Source organism: Lemur catta, chromosome 4 (assembly GCF_020740605.2).
Source record: "Lemur catta isolate mLemCat1 chromosome 4, mLemCat1.pri, whole genome shotgun sequence".
Classification (NCBI taxonomy): Eukaryota; Metazoa; Chordata; class Mammalia; order Primates; family Lemuridae; genus Lemur; species Lemur catta.
Window position 1 is genome coordinate 80,275,889 of NC_059131.1, and position 22,565 is coordinate 80,298,453.

Genomic DNA, 22,565 nt, shown 5'->3' on the forward strand with positions numbered 1-22,565 from the left:
GTTTCTGTTGCAAATTTGCCTTAGTTTTTGTTTTGCTTTGTTTTAGCAACCCATTAAAATATAAAAATCATTCACAGTACACTGACCATACAGACCATACAAAAACAGGTCAGAGTAGATTATAGAGTTTGCTGACTTTCATGAGGGGTGACACTTATTATTAAAGATACATGTATTCCTATACTTATTTATAATTAATATTTATTTATTACATATATTACATACTGATACATAATACTTCTAATATTATGATGCATTTTGTCTTTAAAGGTAAATATTTATAATGCCAAGTGCTTTACAAATATTCTTTGTTTTTATTGTTTATTCTTAGGTCAAATTCTGAAGAATCCTGGCATTTGGTACACTCCTAAAATTTGGAAGAAACCTCTCTTTCAGTGCAGAAATTCTTAGTACAGTATCTCTAAAACGGGATCTTTTTACTTCGACCAAAATGTCTCCATTATAGTAATACTTCTTCTTACAATATCCTTCCTGAACACTAGATGGCGCTAGTTGTTTAAATTTCTGAATTGCATGCAGTTAAAATTCATTTGAAACTTCCATCTACATGTGGTGATTCTGCTCTGGTGCCCACGCCTGTCCAGCCCTTCTTCCATATTACGGTTCTTCACATATTTGAAGATGTTATATTCGCCCACCAGATTTCCCTTCATCTGAGATTTTGAGATACCATAAGCAACCAGGTTGCAGGAACAATCTTTGAATGAGTTTTCAGGCACAGTGCCTGGTTTTAATAATTATTAGCCTTAATACTTGAATGAGACACTTAAGTTCCCTGAGCTAGAGAGAAGCGAAATAGTAGAGTGATTGCGTACGGGCACTGCAAGCACAATAACTGAGTTTAAGTCCTGATTCCACCTCGGTAAATTAGCTGAAAATTACTTAATACTACTGTACCTCTGTTTCCTCATCTATAAAATGTGTGTAATAAATAATACAACATTATAAGCTTCTTGATAGGCTTATTGGAAATAACCCATGTAAAATGTTTATTCAGTGCCTGGAACATTAAAAATATTTAATAATAGCTTATTATTCTATACATTCTATCAATAATTATTTATACATAGAATTTTAGTGGCTGATTTTACATTTCATCATAAAAAGTGCTGATTCATTTAACTATCTCCAACCTTGAGATAATTTTGCAGTTTTGCCATTTTTAATAATGCAATGAGCATCTTTGTATGTAATCTTTGTCTCTAAATGAATTAAGATTTGTTTCCAGATGTATCATTACTAAGTCAGTGAGCTTAAATATGGTTCGATTATTTTCAAAAATTTTGCACCAATTTGGCCTTCTATCAGCAGTGTTTCAGTGTGACCATCTAAATGCATCCTCGTGAATACTGAGTTACTGACTTTTTTAAGTATTTGCTAATTTTAGAGATATCAGTCACTCTTTTTTATAACCATTTATAATTATTACAGAAAAAATGGAAAAGAAACATAAAGAGAAGAAAATGAAAGCCCCCAGAAGCCCACTTGCTATGCATTCTTCTCTGTCAGCTCATTTCAGTGGAAACTTCTGACAACACTTCCATTGAGTCACTCTTTTTTAATAGTAAATAACTGAACTCTCTTATAACAGTTTAAGGTAAATGGGGGAAATTATTCATGAATATACACATGTATTAGAGCTTTGAGAGGTCTTCTAGTGAAATAAAATAAAATAAATAATATATATGCTATTTTTTCTGGAATATGCTTGATCTGTAAAACGCTAAAACATCTGACCTTTGCCAGCATGCCTGACACACGTTTCCACTCGTCTGCCAGGGACAATGCTGAGGGAACTCTGCCGGGAGGACTGTTTCACTTACCCATCCCCTACTTCAAATTTCCCTTATCCCTGAGTGGTTCAGGGACAGTCTCTCTGAGCCCGTAATGAACCAGAGGAGAGACTGGCAAGGCTTATCAAACTTCACATTTGACACAACTTCAGGCTGGCTAGACTAGAACAGATGGCCCTCAACTTCATGTGAGCTTCCCTCACTATAACTTTTTTTGCCCTCTCTTAGGTCCAAACTTCTGCCCATGTTTCTAAATGAAAATAAGCATTCCCTGCCTCAACTTTCCTGTTATTGCAAATTTTGACACAGTTCCTTAAGTAGCAAGAAACCTCAGCAGTTGTTAGTTCTCTCCCCTCACTGGTCTATCTCATGGTCTTTGCCTAGAAAAGCTTTGCTCACCCACCTATTCCAGGAGATGTTCTGGCTTGGACTCTGAGCATCTCTCTATTGCAACAATTCTCCTTAATAAAGTCTTCCCTTACTAATGTTCAGAGACATATATGTGTCTCTTTAGCAGTACATAAAACCAATCATTCTCTTCCTACATTTCTAAGGGTCTGTTGGAATGGAGTTGGCAGTTGCTGGGAGAGGAGGTATCAGAGTACAAATGTGTTAAATAACTTATCCAAGACCCCAATACCAATAAGTAGTTGATTCAGGATTTTCACCTAGATATTTCTGACTCCAAAACCCATCTTTTCTCAGTATGTCATATTACAAAAAGAAAGAGAAAGGAAGAGGGAGGAAGGGAGGGAGGAAGGGAGGAAGGGAGGAAGCAAGGGAGGGAGGGAGGGAGGGGAGGCAGGTCCACTCCGAGGCCATATATCACCTGCAGTGTCCCTGTGATTGCTATGAGCCCCACTGTGGAGGTTCAGAGAAGCCAACCTCACTGAGTTTCCTACTGAAGTTTTTGTCTTTCTCATGAGTGGTAATAGATTAACGATATCCACTGTATCTGTTGGGGCAGCCAGGAGACAAAAACCACAGCGGCAGTATTTTTTAACAGACAAATTTTAATGTAAAGGATGATTAACTAGATATTAAAGAATCAGAGGGCAATAAAATAAAATAAAACACTTGGGTATTCTGGAAGTAGCAATTGCAGAAAGCAGCTGTCACTCCTATGGCTGGTGAAACAAAGACACGGGGTTGAATCATTAAAATTTGGAACTTAGAGGAGAAGCCCCTTGAGACGACAACCCAGGCCCCTGAGGAGGGGCTGGGCAGGTGCTGACGTCTATGAGGAGGGCCGTGGGCACGCTGCGAGTGCTGGGAAAACCACACACGGAATCCAGCTGCTGCCACAGGAAGGCCCTGACCTGCGGCGGTGGCAGAGCTTGCTGGGTCTCGCTCCCAGCTGCAGGAGGCAAATCTGCCCTCCCGCTCAGCCCCACCAGTATTCCTCCCATGCCCCATGGGCAGGGCTGACGGCTGGCAAAGCTGCATGTGAAGTGCAGGGTCCCAGCCCTGGCCTCACAAAGCAGAGCACAGAAGTGGGGGCTGGAAGCTAAGAAACAACAGATTAATAACTGGCACACCCACCTTGCCCCTCTGTTGATAGACAATGGGTGACACTGCAGTCACCTACTGCTGCACAACAAACTATTCCCAGGATGGAGTGGCTTGAAACAGTTTGCCATTTTTTCATGATTCTGTGAGTTGGCAATATGGGAAGTTCTGCTGGCCTCACCTGGGGTCACTCATGCAGGTGACCAGCACCACGGTGGCCTCATGCACACGCTGAGATACTGCTGTGGGCTGTGGACAACGGCGCCTCAGTTCTCTGCCTGTGGCCTCTCAGCTTCCAGCAGGTGACACTGGGCACCTTCACAGGAGGTTGATGTCAGCATTCGAAGGGCTGTAAGGCCTCTGGAGGCCTCCATCCCTGCACCCTCACATCATTTCCAGCATGTTCTATCAGCAAAAACAAGCCGTAGGCCAGCCCAGTCTCAAGGGGATGAAGAAAGACCTACCTCTTGATGGCGGAGGGCAGTGAATCATTTTGCAAATAAGTCTGGACACATGAGACACAGGAAGGCTGACTCATGGGAGCTGTGACTGCAGCCACCCTCACAGGTGGGAGACCCTTATTCCTTTAGGGAGGGCTCACCTGGAACTGAGAACTCTAAGAAAGAATGTCCCCTCGCCTGCCTTGATTCTGTCAAGGATGACTTTCCAGAACTGCTCCTAAATGTCAGCTGATCTTGAGAGTCAGGGGCCGCTGGCCCGCCTGATTCTTTCCAGCCTTCCTACCCCTTCCTGTAACATAAAGACCCCCTGTGGCTCCCTAGTCTCATGCCCAGGGTTTTCCCTGTGCAACAGTCCTCCTCCCCTTCTTCCTGGAACATGTTTGAGTGAGGCTCTCCTTAGCTAAACCCGGATTTGTTCTAACTGAATAGTGAGTGCTCCGCGGTTCTGCACAGCCCTGAACTTGAATGTACCCCTTCAAAGGCAGAAAGGGATGCTGTGGGGCCCGTGCACTGAGACTGGGTGAGTGGGACAGACCCAACCCAGAGTGCCCCATTTCAGATGTCTGTGGCCAGGTGGTCCTACTACCAAGCACAGCAGCACGCCAGGAACTATTCCAAGGGGGAAAAAAATCCCCAGTGCAGGTGGCATGGATGTGCTTAGACCCCCAGAGCCTGGGTTGTGATTCTCCCACTGCATCTGTGCCCACTAGTAAAGCCCCCAACACCACGGGGTCTGTAGGTTTTACAGAAAGTGACAGAGCAGTGTCCATCACAGCAAGAACCTGCTGTAAGGCACTATCCTGCCTCAGGACACACTCACAGCTGGCCATGTTCCATTACCAGGTGTGGAATGCAATGTGTTATCACCAAAACTCCAAATAGACATGCAAGTGCTCCCCTTTCTTTTTTGTGGCAGGAGATGCAGAATGTAGCAACAATTTCTTTTACTTCGTAGGCAACATTCCAGCACCCCCCTGACCTCTAAACCCCTGAAAACTTTACTGAAGTGGCAGTTCCCTGAATTTCCTCAGGGTTTATCTCCCCCTACACACCCCTGGAGTGCATGTGTCTTCTCCAGACCTACAAGGCTTCTTGCTTATCCTGCCTGATCAGCATGGCGTCTGAACAGTGGATCAGCGTGGTGTTTTACAGACTGACCAGATGCCTTTAGTCTATTATATGACAAAGGCAAGAAGAGTAAACATGATCCTGGGGCAAAACTGCCACTAAATATTGTTCTTTCCACATGAATGCTAATAAGGCCTCTGTTCCGATGAGAAGAGGAAAGGGCACATTCTTCAAGACACAGCACGTGCCCCAGGCAGTATAAATGTACTCCAACAACAACAGTGCATCTGCAGCAGCAGCTGCCATCAGGGACACTACTTGGTTGAAATGTGGTGGTCTCCAGTCCTCCCCCAGGATCCATGCTGCTTCTGAAGAGGCTGCACTGAAGAACTGAAAGGAAACCTGATAAAGACGACCACCACTCCCCACTCCATGATAAGCTTAAGGTCTTTATGAATTGCACTCATCTCTGCCACCCAACTCCAGTGTCCCTGCAAACATGCAATATTGCAATTGATTTGCTACCGTTTGCCATCTAGGTTGGGTGGGAGCAGTTTCAGCAGCTTCCACTTGGCCCTCTGGATTGTTTGAGCTCCAGAGTTCGAGACCAGCCTGCGCAAGAGCGAGACCCTGTCTCTACTAAAAATAGAAAGAAATTAGCTGGACAACTAAAAATATATATAGAAAAAATTAGCCGGGCATTGTGGCACATGCCTGTAGTCCCAGCTACTCAGGAGGCTGAGGCAGGAGAATTGCTTGAGCTCAAGAGTTTGAGGTTGCTGTGAGCTAGGCTGATGCCACGGCACTCTAGCCCGGGCACACCAACAGAGTGAGACTCTGTCTCAAGAAAAAAAAAAAAAAAAGGTCATTCAATATATGAAAATCAATCCACGTAGTATATACCACATTGATAGAATGAGCAAGGAAAATTACATGAACATCTCAAGGGATGTAAAAAAAAAAGCATTTTAATAAACTCAACATCTTTTCATGATAAAAACACTTAACAAACCAGGAATAGAATATTCAACCAGTATAAATCCAAAGACATTATAATTAAACTGTTCAACATCATAGATAAAGCATGAATTTTTATTGGCATTTTCAATTTTTATTTTTTAATTAATTAAATTTTAATTGCAAATATGGTATATATTTATGATGTACAACACTATGTTTTAAAATATATATGCATTGTGGAATGGCTAAATCAAGCTAATTAACATGTGCTTTACCTCACTTATTTTTCTGTGGTGAGAACACTTAAAATTTACTCTGTGATTTTCAAGATGACAATACATTGTTATTAACTATATTCACCATATTACACAATGGATCTTTTGAACTTATTCCTCCTGGCTAACTGAACAAAGAGAGAATCTCAGGAGCAGCAAAACAAAAGAAATTTGCCACACATAGCAGAGTTTTCATAAGATTATCACCCAATTTCTCAGCAGAAACTTGTCAGGCCAGAAGGGAAAGGGATGATGTATTCCAAGGTAAAACCATCACGAAGAATACTGTATTCAGCAAAACTGACATGCAAAAATGAAGGAGAAATTAAGATTTTCTCAGATAAATAAAAGCTGAGGGAGTTCATTACCATTAGACTTGCTCTGAGAGACTAAATGAAGCCCTTCAAATTGAGACAGAAGAATGGTAGATGGCAACACAAAGCCATATAAAAATATAAGGTTCTCTGGTAAAGATAAATTCACGGACAAATATAGTAACACATAGCATTGTCATTTTGGTATTCAATGGAATTTCAATGATTAAAACATTCTAAACACTATAAATATGTATTATTGGGTTTACAATATATAAAGATGTAATTTGTGACATTACTAACATTAAGTGGAGGGGGTGCCTATAAACACCTAAGAGTTTTGGTGTGCAATTGAAGTTAAGTTGTTTTCAGTTTGAAACAGAAAGCCATAGCTCTAAGATCTCTCGTATAATTGGAAGGTTAATCACAAAGAAAACATCTATAGTCTCGCTTTAGACCTAAAGGCACACATAGGTTGAAAGTGAAAGGATGGAAAAATATATTCTATATAAATGGTAATCAAAAGAACAAGACTGGCCATTTTAATCTCAGACAAAGCAGTCTTTAAATAAATTTTTAAAAAAACTGTCACCAGGAACAAAGAAGAACTTCATACAATGATAAAGGGTTAATTCACTAAGAAGATATAATATTATAAATTTTTCTGCACCAAACCTCAGATCTCTAAAATGCATAAAGCAAACATTGGCAGAATTGAAGGGAGACATATCTAGCAACAGAACAATAGCAGAAGACTTCAATATTCAACTTTCAATATAGATAGGACAACCAGAGAGAAGATCAATAAGGAAGTAGAAAACTAAATAACATTATACCAAGACCTAAGAGACATACATAGAACACTCCACACAACAGCAGGGTATGCATTCTTCTCAATTGTCCAAGGAACATTTCCAGGATAGACCACCTTAGTCCACAAAACAAGTCTTAACACATTCAAGATTAAAATCATACAAAGTATTTTTTCCAATTACAACAGAATAAAACTAAATTAATAGCAAAAGGAAAACTAGAAAACCCCCAATTATGTAGAAATTAAACACTACTCCCTTAAACAACAAGTGGGTCAAAATAAGTGAAAACAGAAATCAGAAAATATTTTGAACAAATGATAATGAAAACACAACATACCAAAACTTATGCAAAACTTAGGGGATGCAGTGAAAGTAGTCCTAAAAGGAAAGATTCTAGCCATAGCACTTACATTATAAAAGAAGAGAGATCTCAAGTCTACAACCTTGGAAAAATGTTCTATATGCTGATGAGAAGTATATTCTGCAGTTTTGTGGTAGAATGTTCTGTAAATATCTTTTAGGTCCATTTTTTTCTAGCATCTCATTTAAGTACAGTGTTTCTTTGTTGATTTTCTGCCTAGCTGAGCTGTCTAGTTCCGTCAGCAGAGGACTGAATTCCCCCACTATTATCAAATTGCACTTTCTTTCATTTCTTAGGTCTAGTGGTATTTGTTTTATGAATCTGGGTGCTCTGGTGTTAGATGGATATACATTTAGGACTGTTATATCTTCTTGTTGAATTGTTCTCTTTTTCATTGTGTAGTGGTCATATTTGTCTTTTTTTTTCCTACTGTTGTTGATTTAATGTCTCTCTTATCTGATATGAGCATAGCTACTACTGCTTGTTTTTGGTTTCCATTTGCATAGAATATTTTTTCCACCCCTTTACCTTGACTCTATGTGACTCCTTATGAGTTAAATGGTTTTCTGGGAGACAACAGGTATTTGAGTTATGGTTTTTTATCCATTTCTTCAATTTATATCTTTTACGTGGGGCATTCACAGCATTTATATTTAATGTTAATATTAGTAAGTGAGATAATGTTCCAGCCATCATGTTGATTGTTACCTAGTTGCTTTGGATTCTCCCTTGTGTTACTATTTTATAAGAGCTGTAAGTTTTTACTTTTGAGTGTTTTTACACCGGTGAATGTTGACCATTCTTTTCCATATTTGGAGCACTTTTGAGCATTTCTTGTAGGGCAGATCTAGTGGCGACAAATTCCCTTAGTGTTTGCTTGTCAGGGAGAGAGTTCATTTCTCCTTCATTTATGGAACTTTGTTTTGAAGTATACAAAATTCTTGCCTGACAGTTATTTTGTTTAAGAAGACTAAGTATGGGACCCCGATCCCTTCTGGCTTGTAAGGTTTCCTCTGAGAAGTCTGCTATTATTCTGATGGCTTTTTCTTTGCAAGTTACTTGATGTGTTCATCTTTCAGCTTGTAGGATTTTCTCCTTTACTTTGACTTTAGCCAGACTGATGACTATGTGCCTGGGTGAAGTCCTGTTTGCAATGAATCTTCCAGGAGTTCATTGACCACCTTGTATCTGGATGTCTAAATCTCTAGCAAGACTAGGGAAGTTTTCCTCCATTATTCCCTCAAATACGTTGTCTAGGCCTTTTGTTTTCTTCTTCCTTGGGGATCCCTATGATTCTTATGTTTGGACGTTTTACATAATCCATATTTCTCTGAGATTTTGTTCATTCCTCTTGATTCTTTTTTCTTTATTTTTGACTGATGGGGTGAATTTAAAAGCCTTATCTTCAAGCTCTGAAATTCTTACTTCTGCTTGTTTAATCTATTAAGACTTTCTACTATATTTTAAAATTCTCTAAATTACTCTTTCATTTCCAGGAGTTCTGGGATTTTTGTGTGTGTGCAAATATCTATCTCTTTTGTGAGCTTTTCATTCACATTCTGGATAATTTTTTTGGCTTTGTTTTGTTGCTTTTCAATTTTCTCATTGATCCCATTGAACTTGCTTGTGATCCATACTTTCCTTTTTTCTATTTTTTTGTTTTGTTTTGTTTCATTTTTTTGAGACAGGGTTTCTCTCTGTCACCCTTGCTGGAGTGCAGTGGTGCATCATAGCTCACAGCAACCTCAAACTCCTGGGCTCAAGCAATCCTCATGCCTCAGCCTCCTGAGTAGCTGGGACTACAGGTGAGTGCCATCATGCCTGGCTACTTTTTTCTATTTTTAGTAGAGACAGGTCTCACTCTTGTGTGCAGGGCTACCAGACTGGCTGTGGGCTCTGGCTGAAGGGCTCCAAAGGGGACGTGCAGTGCCAGGGACTTGCCTCCAGGGTGAGTGGGCTCCTCCCAGAAGAGACAGGCAGCTCAGGGAGAGGATGCTAGCCACACCCTCCCTCAGGGGAGCGGATAGTTTTTGCCCTTGGGGCACAGGAAAGCAGAAAGCACTTGCTGCAGCTTTTTAGAGGGACAAGCTCTGTGCAATCCTGCTTGTGCTAGGTGCTCTGTCTGAGATGGAGCAGCCACTCTCAAGGATCCTGGCTTAATTGTCTCCTGTGGAACCCTTGCCTGTCCTGAGCAGAAACAGTCACAACTGCTCAGCAGCAGTGAGCAGGGGAGGGGAGGAGAAGAAGGCCCCAAACAGTGGGGAGCTGGCACCCTGTTCTCATTTGTCCTAAGTGGCCTTCTAGATATGCTGCACTGTCCTCTCAGCTGGAAGCAGCCTGCCCTGAATGCCCAAGCTCCGGGAGACCCACAGCTCCCCCAGGACCCACAGCTCCCCCAGGGTCCACTGCTCCCTCAGGATGCTGTGGTCTGAATGGGTGCTCGGGGCATTGGCTGTGGATCCAGCACTGCAGAGACCCAGGGGCTGAGATTCTCAGGTCAAGACAGCTTCAAAAACACAGCCTCCATGAAGGGAGGGAAATGAGCTGCACCCTCCATGCAGAACCCAGGCACAGTGAGCAGAGTATTATTGGGGCATACCCCCTCTGCAAGCCTGGAACTGGCTGTCTCACAGCTCACCCACACAGGCAGCTACGTCCACAGCATTGGGTGGCTGGAGGAGGGGAGGTCCCCGTCTCCACACCCCGTCCCAGACTGTCCAGCTTTACGCTCCCAAAATGGAGCCTCGTGCCTGTGACTGGAGAGGGAGGGGCTGCTTTCAGGCAAACAGCATGGGCAAGATGCTGGGGGTGAGAGCATCCACATGGGTCTCAGTCTCACTGCAGCTTAAGCAGGGCCATAGGAATTGTCCTAGAAGTCATTTTCAATTAATGCTAACAAGTTTACTAGACCATGAAATTATGTCTCACTTTTGTTATCTTTCTACATTTAGATTTTTTAAACCAAATAAACATTGTTGTTGCTTTAAGGCTATCTAGTCATTGAGTCTGTACATAAATGCATTCATGAATTCAATAGCCAAGTGCTGAGTGCCCTGGATGTGCCAGCCATTGCTCCGGTGACCGGGGAGACAGGCCACAGGGCCCAGCCCCACTCTCGAGGAGCTCATGGCCTTCCTGGTGGGGGAGAGATGCCCATGAGGCAATTTGTTGACTGCACGCTAAGTGACATCATGGAGGAAATCACAGTGCCATGAGGGCACAGAAGAGAGGGGGACAACCCTACCTCCCCGTGTGCCCAGGAAAGACATGGTTACAGCTGCTGTCCCATGGTGATTATTAAAAGTATATCCTTTTACTTCATGGGTTGATAAACCTTAGTCACCCTAGGAGAGAAGCATAATACAACCTGAATCAGGGGACACAGGTCAAGGAAGACATCAAAGAAAGGGAAGCTTTAGCTGACGCTTAAAGAAGGAACAGGTCTGTACTAGTCTGCTAGGGCCTCCATGACAAAGTTCCACAGATGGGGGGCGGGTTAAATCAACAGGTAGTTATATTCTCACAGTTCTGGAGGCTTTAAGTTCAACATGAAGGTATCGGCAGGTTGGCTCCTTCTGAGGCCTCTCTTCAGCCTTCTCCACCTTCATGTGGTCTCTCCTCTGTGCTGCACATCTGTGTCCAGATTCCCTCTTCTTTAGGAGACCAGTCATTTTAACTGAATTATCTCTTTAGGGCTGATCTCCAAATTCAGCCACATTCTGAGGTCTGAGGGGTTAAGAATTCAGCATTTGAATTAGGGGGACAGAATCCAGCCCATCAAAAGATCTTAGCTGGAAACTGAGTTGGGGGTGGCCCAGGCAGAGGAAAACTGTGCCACGCTAAAGACGGCACCTGAAGCACTGCTTTCTCTTGACCTTTCACAAACGTGCCTGGGTTTATTTCTCCACTCTGCTTTAAGCTGTCTAGTTTCCTGCTCAGCATGCCAAGGGTGGTGGAGAGCTGAGGGAGAGATACTTTGAAACCACCCTGGGGAGAGTTGCTGTGCTCATCTTCCTCCCTGAACAAGAGTAAGACCTCAGTACTTCTCTAGGAGCCCTCATTGTAGAATCCCCGGGAAAAGCCTCCAGGTCACCATCATGAATGTCCAGCAGGGCCAGGACAGTCTGGTTCCAGTTCAGCTCTGGAGTCCCAGATCCAGGCACGCTTGCCTCCCTAGGGGAGGGAATCACGAGTCCCTCCTTGAGAGAGCAGGAATCCACGGTGAAACCCCAGGGTGCCTTTCCAGCAGCTCCAGGACCCTCCCCACTGAGCTTCTCTCTCATATGCTGCCCTGTGACTGCCCCCTACTAGCCAGTACAAGTGACAGACACCAGGGACATGCAGGTCAGACTCACTCCAGATCTCAGGAACTTCAGTCCTTATAAAGACTTAAAGACTGAAGTCTACTAGTCTATTTACGAAATCAATGGTGGGACAGTAAATTTTCTGGGGATCAGACTCCATCTCTCAGAAAAGTTTACTTTTCTCACCTGTTTGGATTTTGTTTGTTTGTTTGTTTGTTTTATTGCTTATTTGCTTTTTTCCAACTAAAAGTATAACCCTGTCCTTTCTGAGAGGTAAATTTCACTCCACTGCATTTTTCCTCTTCACTCTGTAAGGAAGGAGGAAGTCAGCGGGTGGCCCCACTAAGCCCGCTCCCCACCGCCCATACCTCTGTTCACAGGCTCCAAATGTGTCTGCCTCCTCATGAGCAGGTAAACAATTCTTTAATCCTTTTATGGTCACACACAATTGAGCTATTTCCACTGGTGATGAAATCCAGTAATTTCCCAGGTAACTGAGCAGTGAGTATGGCTTTCCCTGAAAACACCTCTATTGTGGAAAGAAATAAATGATCCCTGCAGGTGTTCAAGTGGTAAGTCTATACACTCCAGCAGGTGTTTCCACTGAAGGGCCAACAGGTAAGGCAGCTGGGATCCCCGACTAGTTCTTTCCCCTTGGACGAATATTAGCCAGGGTACATGTTCCCATTACCTTTGCCAAAACATTTAATCCAGAAGATGTCTATAAAGTGAATGTCTTTTTAGCATTACTCCAAGACTGAATGAATTCCAGTGAGCAATCATTTGACTGCAGATGAGTCTCTGAGCTGGTCTCACCGTTGGCATTCCTGTTCCCTACAAACAACTCGCCCACAGCAACCAGTGTGCTCTCTGACCAATGGAAATCAGAGCTCTGATTTTAAGCAAGGGATTTAAACCCTTCAAAGGGCTCCTCTTGATTTAGAATAAAACCCAAACTCTCTCCCAGTCCCAAAGCCCTCTTGGTCTGATCCCTCCCTACCCTCCTGATCTCACCCCCACACTCACCCCTGATGACCACATGGGCTCAAGCCTCTTGTTGGCTCCAGGAGCAGGTCAAGCCCCAGGGCTCAGAATGTGGGGCTCTCTGTGTCTGGCATTCCCTCACCAAGGCTCTTCTCCAGCTTGTCTCCTAAGGGCTAAATTCCACCCACCTCAGAGAGCATGTTCACAACTTCTTGGCCATCACCCCCTTGCTTTCCATCACTAACTCTCCTTATTTTCTTCATAGCATAGCACCTGCTGCAATCTTGTTTATTATTTTATTATTATCTGTCTCCTTACACCAGATTGGAAGTTCCTCCCCACCACACCAACAGATTAGCAATGCCCAGCACATAGAAGGTGCTCAGTAACTATTTGTTGAATGGATGGATGAACGGACAAATGAGGACCACCTATCGACCTACAGAGTTCAGACAAAAACTCCATAGTTACGTTGTTTAGAATTATCTGAAGAAGTCCTATACTCTTCAGGAGTTTCATTCCTCGGTACCCACAAATTCGCTTACAATTTTCAAATGTCATGATCCACATGTGACTGGAAGTCCAGCTTCCTTTGGTCATTTCCCTGTCAGGATTCCACCATTCCCACCATTAGCTAGTCCAGTTAGAATCTGAAGGTATTGGTACATAGACAGCAGAATCAACACAATTATTAAGTAGGTTTTTTTGGTGATTTACAATTAAACACACGTCTTTCAGATAACCATCACTGAAGTTCTGGGTGTGGGCCTCAAGACTTGATGAGTATTAATAGTGTCACTGAAAGTCCAGAACATAAAATTTCCAGAAGTTGCCAATAAAGAGAAAATATACTGTTTCTCCCACTTCAACCTTTTCCCCTAGAACAAACAGAAACTTTGAGTAAATTGACATCAAATGCATAATATTCTAAAATTTAAAGTTTTATCGCTTAGAGCAAGTATCTTTAGGAGACACTTGGTTTAACATTTTTAAATGTATTACTATACATATATATAACTTGGTAGGCTTCTAAGATTATTAGTTTAACAAATAAAAATTTGAATAGTTTATTTAGACAATTTATTTAGTATAGTTTATTTAGACAATTATAGGTTTGTTAATCTCATTGCTTCAAAATCTGGAGAATCTAATAGATCTGCTTCTATTATTCAAAGTAAGCTTCCTGGCATTAAACTGCATTCATCACCTTAACATTAAGACCTCTCTTTCCACTGCAGGATGAATTGTATAGGGGCTAAAAGGCTTTGAACTTCACCTGCCTGGGTTCAAATCCCAAATTAGCTCTGTAATTCTGGGTGGGTTATTGAAGCTCTCTAGGTATTAGATTTTTCACTCGTAAAAAGCGAAAAATCATAGTACCTATGTGGCAAGAATGTGGTAAGGATTTTAAAATCATAGTAAGACAAGTAAAGCACTTACAAATTGGGCTCAGTATATATTGTCCTTTAATGAGTATTAGCTATGTATTGTTTCACTTATTTCATTTGAGGGTCCACAGGTTCTTTGCATGGTATTAATAATTACCATAAGTGACAAAAATTAACATGTTAAGCCTCACAAATATAATAAGATATTTAAATGCTGCTTAAACTATAAGTACAACAAAAACATATGCAAAATAACAGTAGGACAAAGGTAGCTATAACTTTATGAAAGAAAGAAAAACAGCAATTTTAGGAAATATACAAAATAGCCATGCAGTATGTCCACAAGGACATTTATGATAAGAGAATGCTCTGAAGCACCAAGGTAATTAAATTAACAAGCAAAACCAAATAAAAATGCTTAATTTGCCATTATTAGTAAATGGAAAAATGGAATTCTAAGCAAAGAAACAAAAAGTTCCATTGCATCTTTAACCTTTGATGTTTATTCCATCAGAACATTAGGTGCACGATAAACCAGGGATGGCAATCAGGTTTTATCTTTTAGCCAACTCTTATCAATTGGAAGTGACTCTCTAAAAAGCTGTGTTAAGAAGGATTCTGAGGACACATCTGAGTTCACTGGGAAAGAGTTGCTTATTTATATATTGAGGTCCACTACAGGAACAGAAGGGAAAGTGATGCTGCATACGCTATGTAATTACTACTCTCGTAATTCCAAACTTATAATTCCAAAACGGTTTGCCAGTGCCAGGAAATAGGTAGCCATAAGACAATACAGTTTGGAACCAATGGCCAGGCTGTGCCTTCAGGAAAACTGGCTAGAGTTCATGACCAAGGCTTTCAGTGGTTACTTCCTTCACCTCCTCCTTCACCTCCTTCAACTGTTAAGCCTTTACATGTAATGCGATCCCTGGCCTGCCTTAAATCAGGTCCTATATCAAGGGAAGGAAGAGGCAGGATAATGCAAGAACTGCTCCACAGGCCCTCCTCTGTATGCGGCACACGTCAGGGCTTCAGAACTCATGAACTACCCTGGAGGAAGAGACTAAAGAAAGCAAAGTCATCAAGGGTCAACCAAACTGAAAGCAAAGATCAAAGTCTTGAAAAACTACTCTCGCTTGGAATCTTGTGAGTACTGGCTCAAAGTTCTCATACTGAATTACCAGAGCAGCTTCCCTCAAGGACAACAGATAGCAAGGTCAGGTGGAAGGGGGAAAAGGTGGTCACTTTCTCCAACACAAACAGAAAAACATTTTTTTCAAAGATAGGAAGGAGAAAAAAAAAGTATTTTTCTTTTCTTCCCCTATCCCAAATTTCCCAAGGCTTCTGTCCTTTGGCCCCATAGTGGCCTTATTAAATTAAAGGGTAACTCTCCTCAAGAGTTAACTTAAATCCCTCCTGAGTAAGCTATTGCCAAGTCCCTCCCCTCCCTGCAGGTGGGAGTCACCCTGGCCCACCTCCATGGAGTAAGGCTCCCACTTTAATGCGTATGTCTTAAAACAGAGCTGGGACCTTCTCAGTGAAGCACACACAGACCAGGGACATGCTTCGTCCCAGGTTCTGGCAAGGGCGTCACTACTGAGCCAGCATTCACTGCCTGTTCACAGGAGGATGGTTTGAAAAGAACCAAAGGGAAAACTGATAGCAGTTCAGAGCAAACTGATAGCAGTTTCCGGAGTCCAGCCAAGCAGATTGCAGGCTCCAAGGGCCAGGGGCTGAGGAACAAGGGCTGACCAAAGTCCTTCTTTCTCTTTCCTTTGGCTGCAGAAAGGATTCCCTCCTCTTAGCTTACTGTCCTCAGGAAAGGCTCAGGCTACACAGACACAGACACATCGGTGACAGTCTGGCTTCACAGACAGTCTCGCAGAGCTCTATACCCAGGGGTTGGAGGAGGATGCACAGGAGGCGGATTCCAAGCACTCTGGATCCCTGTTGCAGGGAGTCATGACATCCCACGGCCATAGGAGAAACTGAGGAGGATCTTTTTGGAAGTACCTGCATCTCAGATTAGCCAGGCTCAGAGGTTCCCTGAAAGCTGCACCTCTCACCCCAGTAACAGGTCAATGTGTTACTGAAAGTCCCTTCAGATGCTAGAGGCACTTAGACAGGAACTTGGGTCATGGAGACCTGTGTGCCTGGCACCATCAAGTTAGTGGACTGTCCTATGACCTTCCAGTGCCCTCTAGGCTCCACTGTAATAAGAACCTCAGAGCTGAAGCCAGCTCCTCAGGTGGGCACTCAGGTGGGTGAGTGTGGAAGGGACAGGCCCCAGTAATTTCGAGACCATTCTACAGGGGCCGCTGCAGCAGTGTGGGTTTCTGGGCCCTTCACCCTGCCTTGGAGCCCAGCAAAAGAGCATGAGGACACAGTAAATGGAAGGATCGAGAAACAAGACACATCCCTGGCCTGATGGGGCACGTTCACATCCACCAGGGCAGGTGACCTGTGCAGGGCATCTGTAGGGAACACTCATGTGCTGGTTTCCTGGTAGAGTCCTGTCTCACACACACCTCCACAGGCTTGGCTATGGTAGAGGCTGGATCCCATGGGAGCCGAGGATGAAACCTCCTCCTTCCCAGTGCATGGAAGAGCAGGCCATGTGCCAATTTCATTTTTCAAGGGGAAATCCAAGGGCCTGGCCTATGGCTGTAATTAACAGTAATGACTATGTGCAATTGGTTAGGGCTAGGCAGGAGGCAAACTGTAACTCAAGAAGAAAAATATTTCTTCCTATTTGATGGGTGGATTAGCAAATTCATAGTCACTTAGCAATAGTAACAGAAATCAGGCACCCACTCTGTGCCAATGATCAGACCAGGCGTGAAGGCATGAAGATGACTAAATATGCTTCCTGCAATCAGAAAGCTGAAACTAGTTTGTAGATTTCCAGAGCAGAATTTGCTTAAGCATCACTGTTTTTCTACGTCACTGAAATTGCTTTTAAAACCCTTAATGTGTTTAGATTAGCTTTTAATTTATGAAGAAAATTATTTTCTAGATAAATGTTCTTTATTTTTTGTCTAGGTGTAAGAACTTTAAAAAGTTGAAAATGTGTATACAAGGAGGTTTTTTCTGCCAATCTACAGAATAAATAGTTTTTTTTTTCACTTAAGCCAAAAATTAAATAGATTAAGGAACTTCCCATTCTGATAACAAAACAGACCAGATTACTTGAAAACCTTCCCAATATAAACCCCAAGATTTCTAGATGCATACAACAAAACATCCTCTTTAATGTGGAGGGACAAAAGGACACTCCCTGGTGCCCAGGAGAAAGGACTGCAGCCCACCAGGCCAGCAAGGCTGACATGGCTGTCCTTGCCGGTGGGAGAGGTGCAAGCGGAGGGAGGTTTTCTGGGTGTTTTCATGCCTGGAAGCTCAGGGAAGGTCAGGAGAGGAGAGCCAGGGGCCTTGCAGTGAGGGGAATTGGAAATGAACAGCCCAAATACAAACTCTGATTCTTCTAAGGGCTCTGAAGAGAACTGGTCCTCATACAGGAGCTAGTGGAGAAGCTCAGGGGTGCCATCCCAGGCTGGGGATGAGCAGGAAGGCTGCCCTTAGAATTTGTGAGCGTGAGCCTGTGCGACTGATCAAATTATATAACCTTCTTGGCCCAGCAACCCCAAGACAACAAATTAACAAAAAGTAAACCACAAGTTAGTAATACCCCTGGGCCACATGGCAAGGGCATGCCCAGAACCTCTGTGGAGACATAAGCCCTCAACCAGGCTGCAGACGATTCTGACAAATACCCCACAGAAAATGAACTCATTATCCAAAACTAAAACCCCATTCAGAAAGAATCAGCAGAAAGAACAAGCAGCGCATTAAGACCACCTAAAACTTTAGGTAATAGAGTAATACTAGACACAAAGATGGCACTTCATAAAGAGGAAAACTTCAGCCAGAAGGTAAAACTTTTCTGAACTAGTATGTACCCATTAACAGATTCAAAGTTATAAAGAGCAAAAATTGAGAGAATTAGAGAAAGAAATTGCTAACTTTCATAACTACTTTGGCTGTTCTATGTACCTTTTCCAGTAAATACTGAATCAGACAGAATATAGTAAATCTACTGGATATTTTAACAACACAAGTAATGAACATCAGCAGAGGAATGAACAAGGGAACTGAGTTCATCATACAATGAATCACAACACAACTATGAGGATAAATGACCTAAATCTATGCGAGGATCTCCTGTGGGACCATAATACCACTAAACAGACAGTCTGCACTCAGAGTTCCCCAACTGTCCCAGGGATATCTTTTATAGCTTTTTTTTTAAACTGGGATCCAATCTAAGTATTTAGTTATATCTCTTTAGGCTCTTTTCAACTAGAACAGTCTCTAGCCTTTTTTGCCTTTTCACAGAATTGACCTTTTTGAAGAGTTCAGGCCAGCTGTCTTGTAGAATGTCCCACATTCTGGATTTATGATTGTCTCCTCCTGTTTAGATTCAGATTAAATAATTCTGGCAAGAACAGTATAGAAGATATTAACCACATATTAACCATGTTAATAAATCTTTAAAAATATACTGTTAAGAAATCAAAAGGAGATGTACCATATTTTTATGTACAAATATTAAGTCACAGAAATTATCATTATGTACTATGAATTTAAATCTAATTAAAATTATAAAAACATTTATATGGACAACACACACCCAATTTGGAATTATAATTTATTATATGATTATAATCTTCCCTCTGGAAAAAGAGCTAGGAAGGAAAAAGAGCCAGAGACAGGCACCAGGATTATAGCTATCTATAACATTATATCTATTTAACCAAATAAGGCAAAATGTCAACAGATTCTGAAACATATTGGTACCTACATAAGTCCCTGTTATATGTCTTGCTATTCTTTTATTTTTTATTCTTTTTTTTTCTTTTTCGAGACAGAGTCTCACTCTCTTGCCTGCACTAGAGTGTCGTGGCATCAGCCTAGCTCACAGCAACCTCAAACTCCTGGGCTCAAGCGATCCTCCTGCCTCAGCCTCCCAAGTAGCTGGGACTACAGGCATGCACCACCATGCCCGGCTAATTTTTTCTATTTTTAGTTGTTTGGCTAATTTCTTTCTACTTTTAGTAGAGACGGGGTCTCACTCTTGCTCAAGCTGGTCTCGAACAATCCTCCTGCCTCGACCTCCCAGAGTGGTAGGATTATAGCCGTGAGCCACTGCACCCGGCCTGTCTTCCTATTCTTTTGCTATGTTTGCCTTGTTGCATAATTAATAATTGAAAATATAAACCAACAAAAATTTCATTAGTTTGTACAGTGGTGTAAAAAATGATGAGTGGAAACAGACTTAAGAGTCAAATTCAGAGTGACCTTCTATGGTATCGCTGCAGGATGCAAGCTGTTAGCACCGCTTTCCAATACTCATAGTAACATATAATTAATGTCCTTGGGACTGAATTTCATTTCTTCAACAGAAGTGGGGTGGAGATTGGAGTAATTTTCCTCTCCAGACTCAGGCACCTTGTTCAGACCAAATCCTACAACGAGGAGGGATACAGCTGATCTGTTTCAGGCCACTCTGGCCCCAGAATCTAGATGCCTCTGGCTAGGTAGGAGGCCACTTGGCCTGAGGATTCACATCTGAAGAGAATGTTTCCTCAGCATGTAATCAAATCCACTAAGAACTCGTTGAGAACAGCTGAATCAAGAACAAAGTATGTATATTTCTACCCACAAACCACAAAGAGTAGCATCACTGCTTCCTCCCCATTCAGGGTCTGGGTGTGGGTGGCTCTATCTGTGTCTGGTCCCACAGGGACCATTCATTCCATGCTGGGAAGTCTTCCGGGTACTTCAGGGCTGATATCTCTATGTTCTTAAGTCTCTTATGAAGACGTTTTTCATGTAGTCTTTAACTACAGTCCAGATTTGGTCTGGGATCAGAATGTGCTCATGTAAGAAAAGTAAGAAGGTGAGTATGTCCCCCATGCACCGACCCTGTGGGGTCTGGAACAGCACCCACGCCAAAGCACATAAGCACACCAACACCTCCGCTAGTGGGACACGCAGGACTGTAAGGGGCTCATGTCTGTTCTGGCCACATTTTGCCCCCTAATCTCTATAGGTCAGGTCAGGTTTGCCACCAAATGACTTACAAAAAAGCAAAACCAAACAAAAAAAAACACAAACAAACTAAAAAAACTTTGTCAGAGCATTGGAAGTTTCAAAATTGCAAACAAAGGAATTGTCTGCTTTAAGTCCTCATCAACTGATTTCACAGAATATGTTGCTGTGCTCCAGTATTTCCTGCAAAGTCCTGGCTCCAGCCAGCTGCACTCCTGGGTGTTCTTTCTATACTGTGAGCCTGTGGGGTTTATGTTTTCTCTGAGAGGTTATTCTTTGTTCAGTTTCCTATTGCTGCTGTAACAAATTACCACAAAGTGGTAGTTTAAAACAACACAAGTTTACTATCTTAAAGTTATGGAGATCAGAAATCCTAAAATCAAGATGTTGACAAATGTGCATTCCTTCTGTAGATTCTAGGAGAGAAACTGTTTCCTTAGGTTTTCCAGTTTCTAAAAGCTGCCCACATTCCTTGGCTTGTGGCCCCTTCCTCCATCTCCAAGGCTAGCCGCATAGCATCTTCTAATCTCTCTCTTTCTGCATTTCTGTCCTCACACCTTTCTTTTCTGACTCTGACTTTCTGCCACTCTCTCATAAGGACCTTTGTGATTATACTGGGCCCACCCAGATAATCCAGGATAATCTCCCCATCTTGGGATCCTCAGCTTAATCACATCTCCAAAGTCCCTTTTGCCGCATAAGGTGACATATTCACAGGCCCCAGGGATTAGAATGTGGACATCTTTGGAGGCCATTAGTGTACCTATTGCTCTATTCTTTTCAGTCCTGTGGGATTGCAGAGGAATTAGCTGAGAGGGCTGCTCCCTGTTCAGAGGCCAAGATGAAATATGTCCCTTCGAGCACACAGATGAGATGATAGTCCCTGGCAGCAGCATTCGATGGCAGCTCCCTATCCCCCCCAATGTAGCACTGGAGGTGTTAGGCCTGGGTCACAGGAATTACAGAGGTCCTCTGGGGAGGGGGATCTACTGGTCATATTTCTTGTCACAGGGGCTATGCCTAGTTTCATTCATAAAACACCTCAAAGAAGTATAGGTTGGGATAAAGGCGGTGAACAGGTAATATGTGTATGCTTCCCAGTTTATAGGATAAGCTCTTTATATACTCTGTCCTAACTTCCTGAAACAGATCACATCTATTTGATTTCTTTGGAGATAAAGGAATGACTTAATCCCTGCCCTTCAAGAACACAGTGTTGAAAGCGTAAATAGAGATGTCATGGGGTGATTAACTGTGCATTGAAAGATACATGGTCAAAGCTCAGTGAAGTTGTATTTTAGAGTGTCTTAAAGAATGAATTGAAGATTGATCACCCAGGGGCACGGGCACAGGTACACAAACCAGGGTCATGAAAGGTCTAAGGCTGTTCAGGAAATAGAAGTTAAGTCCAAGGTGGGGAAAACACAGGACGGGGCAGGGGAGTGATGACAGAAAATTTCCAAAAATTTCTCTTTTGCCTCAGGCTACTTTAGCATACACCTCCAGCTGTTCCTTCTCCCCTACCCACGATATGTTTCATCTCCTATCACCTTAAGGACTTTAATTCCTGGAAAAGTTAACACACTGTTAGAATGGACTACCTGTCTTCACATTAGAAGGGGAGAGCAGTGTCCTCAAAAGGTGGTTGTCACACTTGTTTTATTAATTCCAGAACCCTCTGTTAGAAATAATATGTACATGGATGCCCAAAATAGAAGACAGGTAAAAGTGAACCTGTTCAGGTCAAATGGGCAGGAAGGCGGGGCCCAGAGCCCATCCCCCTCAAGACCCACATGCACCCAGTTCTCCCAGGGGTGACAGGGGCATCCCAAGTGTCCTCCGAGCATCTGCAGCTGCCTGTCAACAACTGACCTTAAAGAATGGAAACTAAGGCTGATGCCCTGAGACTAGGAGAAAGACTTGGTCCTGGGTGTGGTGTGCCCTGCCTGCATGGGAAACCCCGAGGTGGAGAACAGCAAGGGGCAGATCACACACTGTCAAGGCACAGTCGCTTGTGCTGGCTGATCACTTTAACAGCTGTGACTCAGAGAAGAAGCCTGAGAAAGCAAACATCTCTTATAAATGGAGTGGCCATGATTTTATTCAACTTTCAGTTAAGGAAAACACTGTATTACATATGCAATTATTAAGTCACAGGGAACAGAATGACAAGCTGACCCTCTCATTTGACAGCTGAAGGA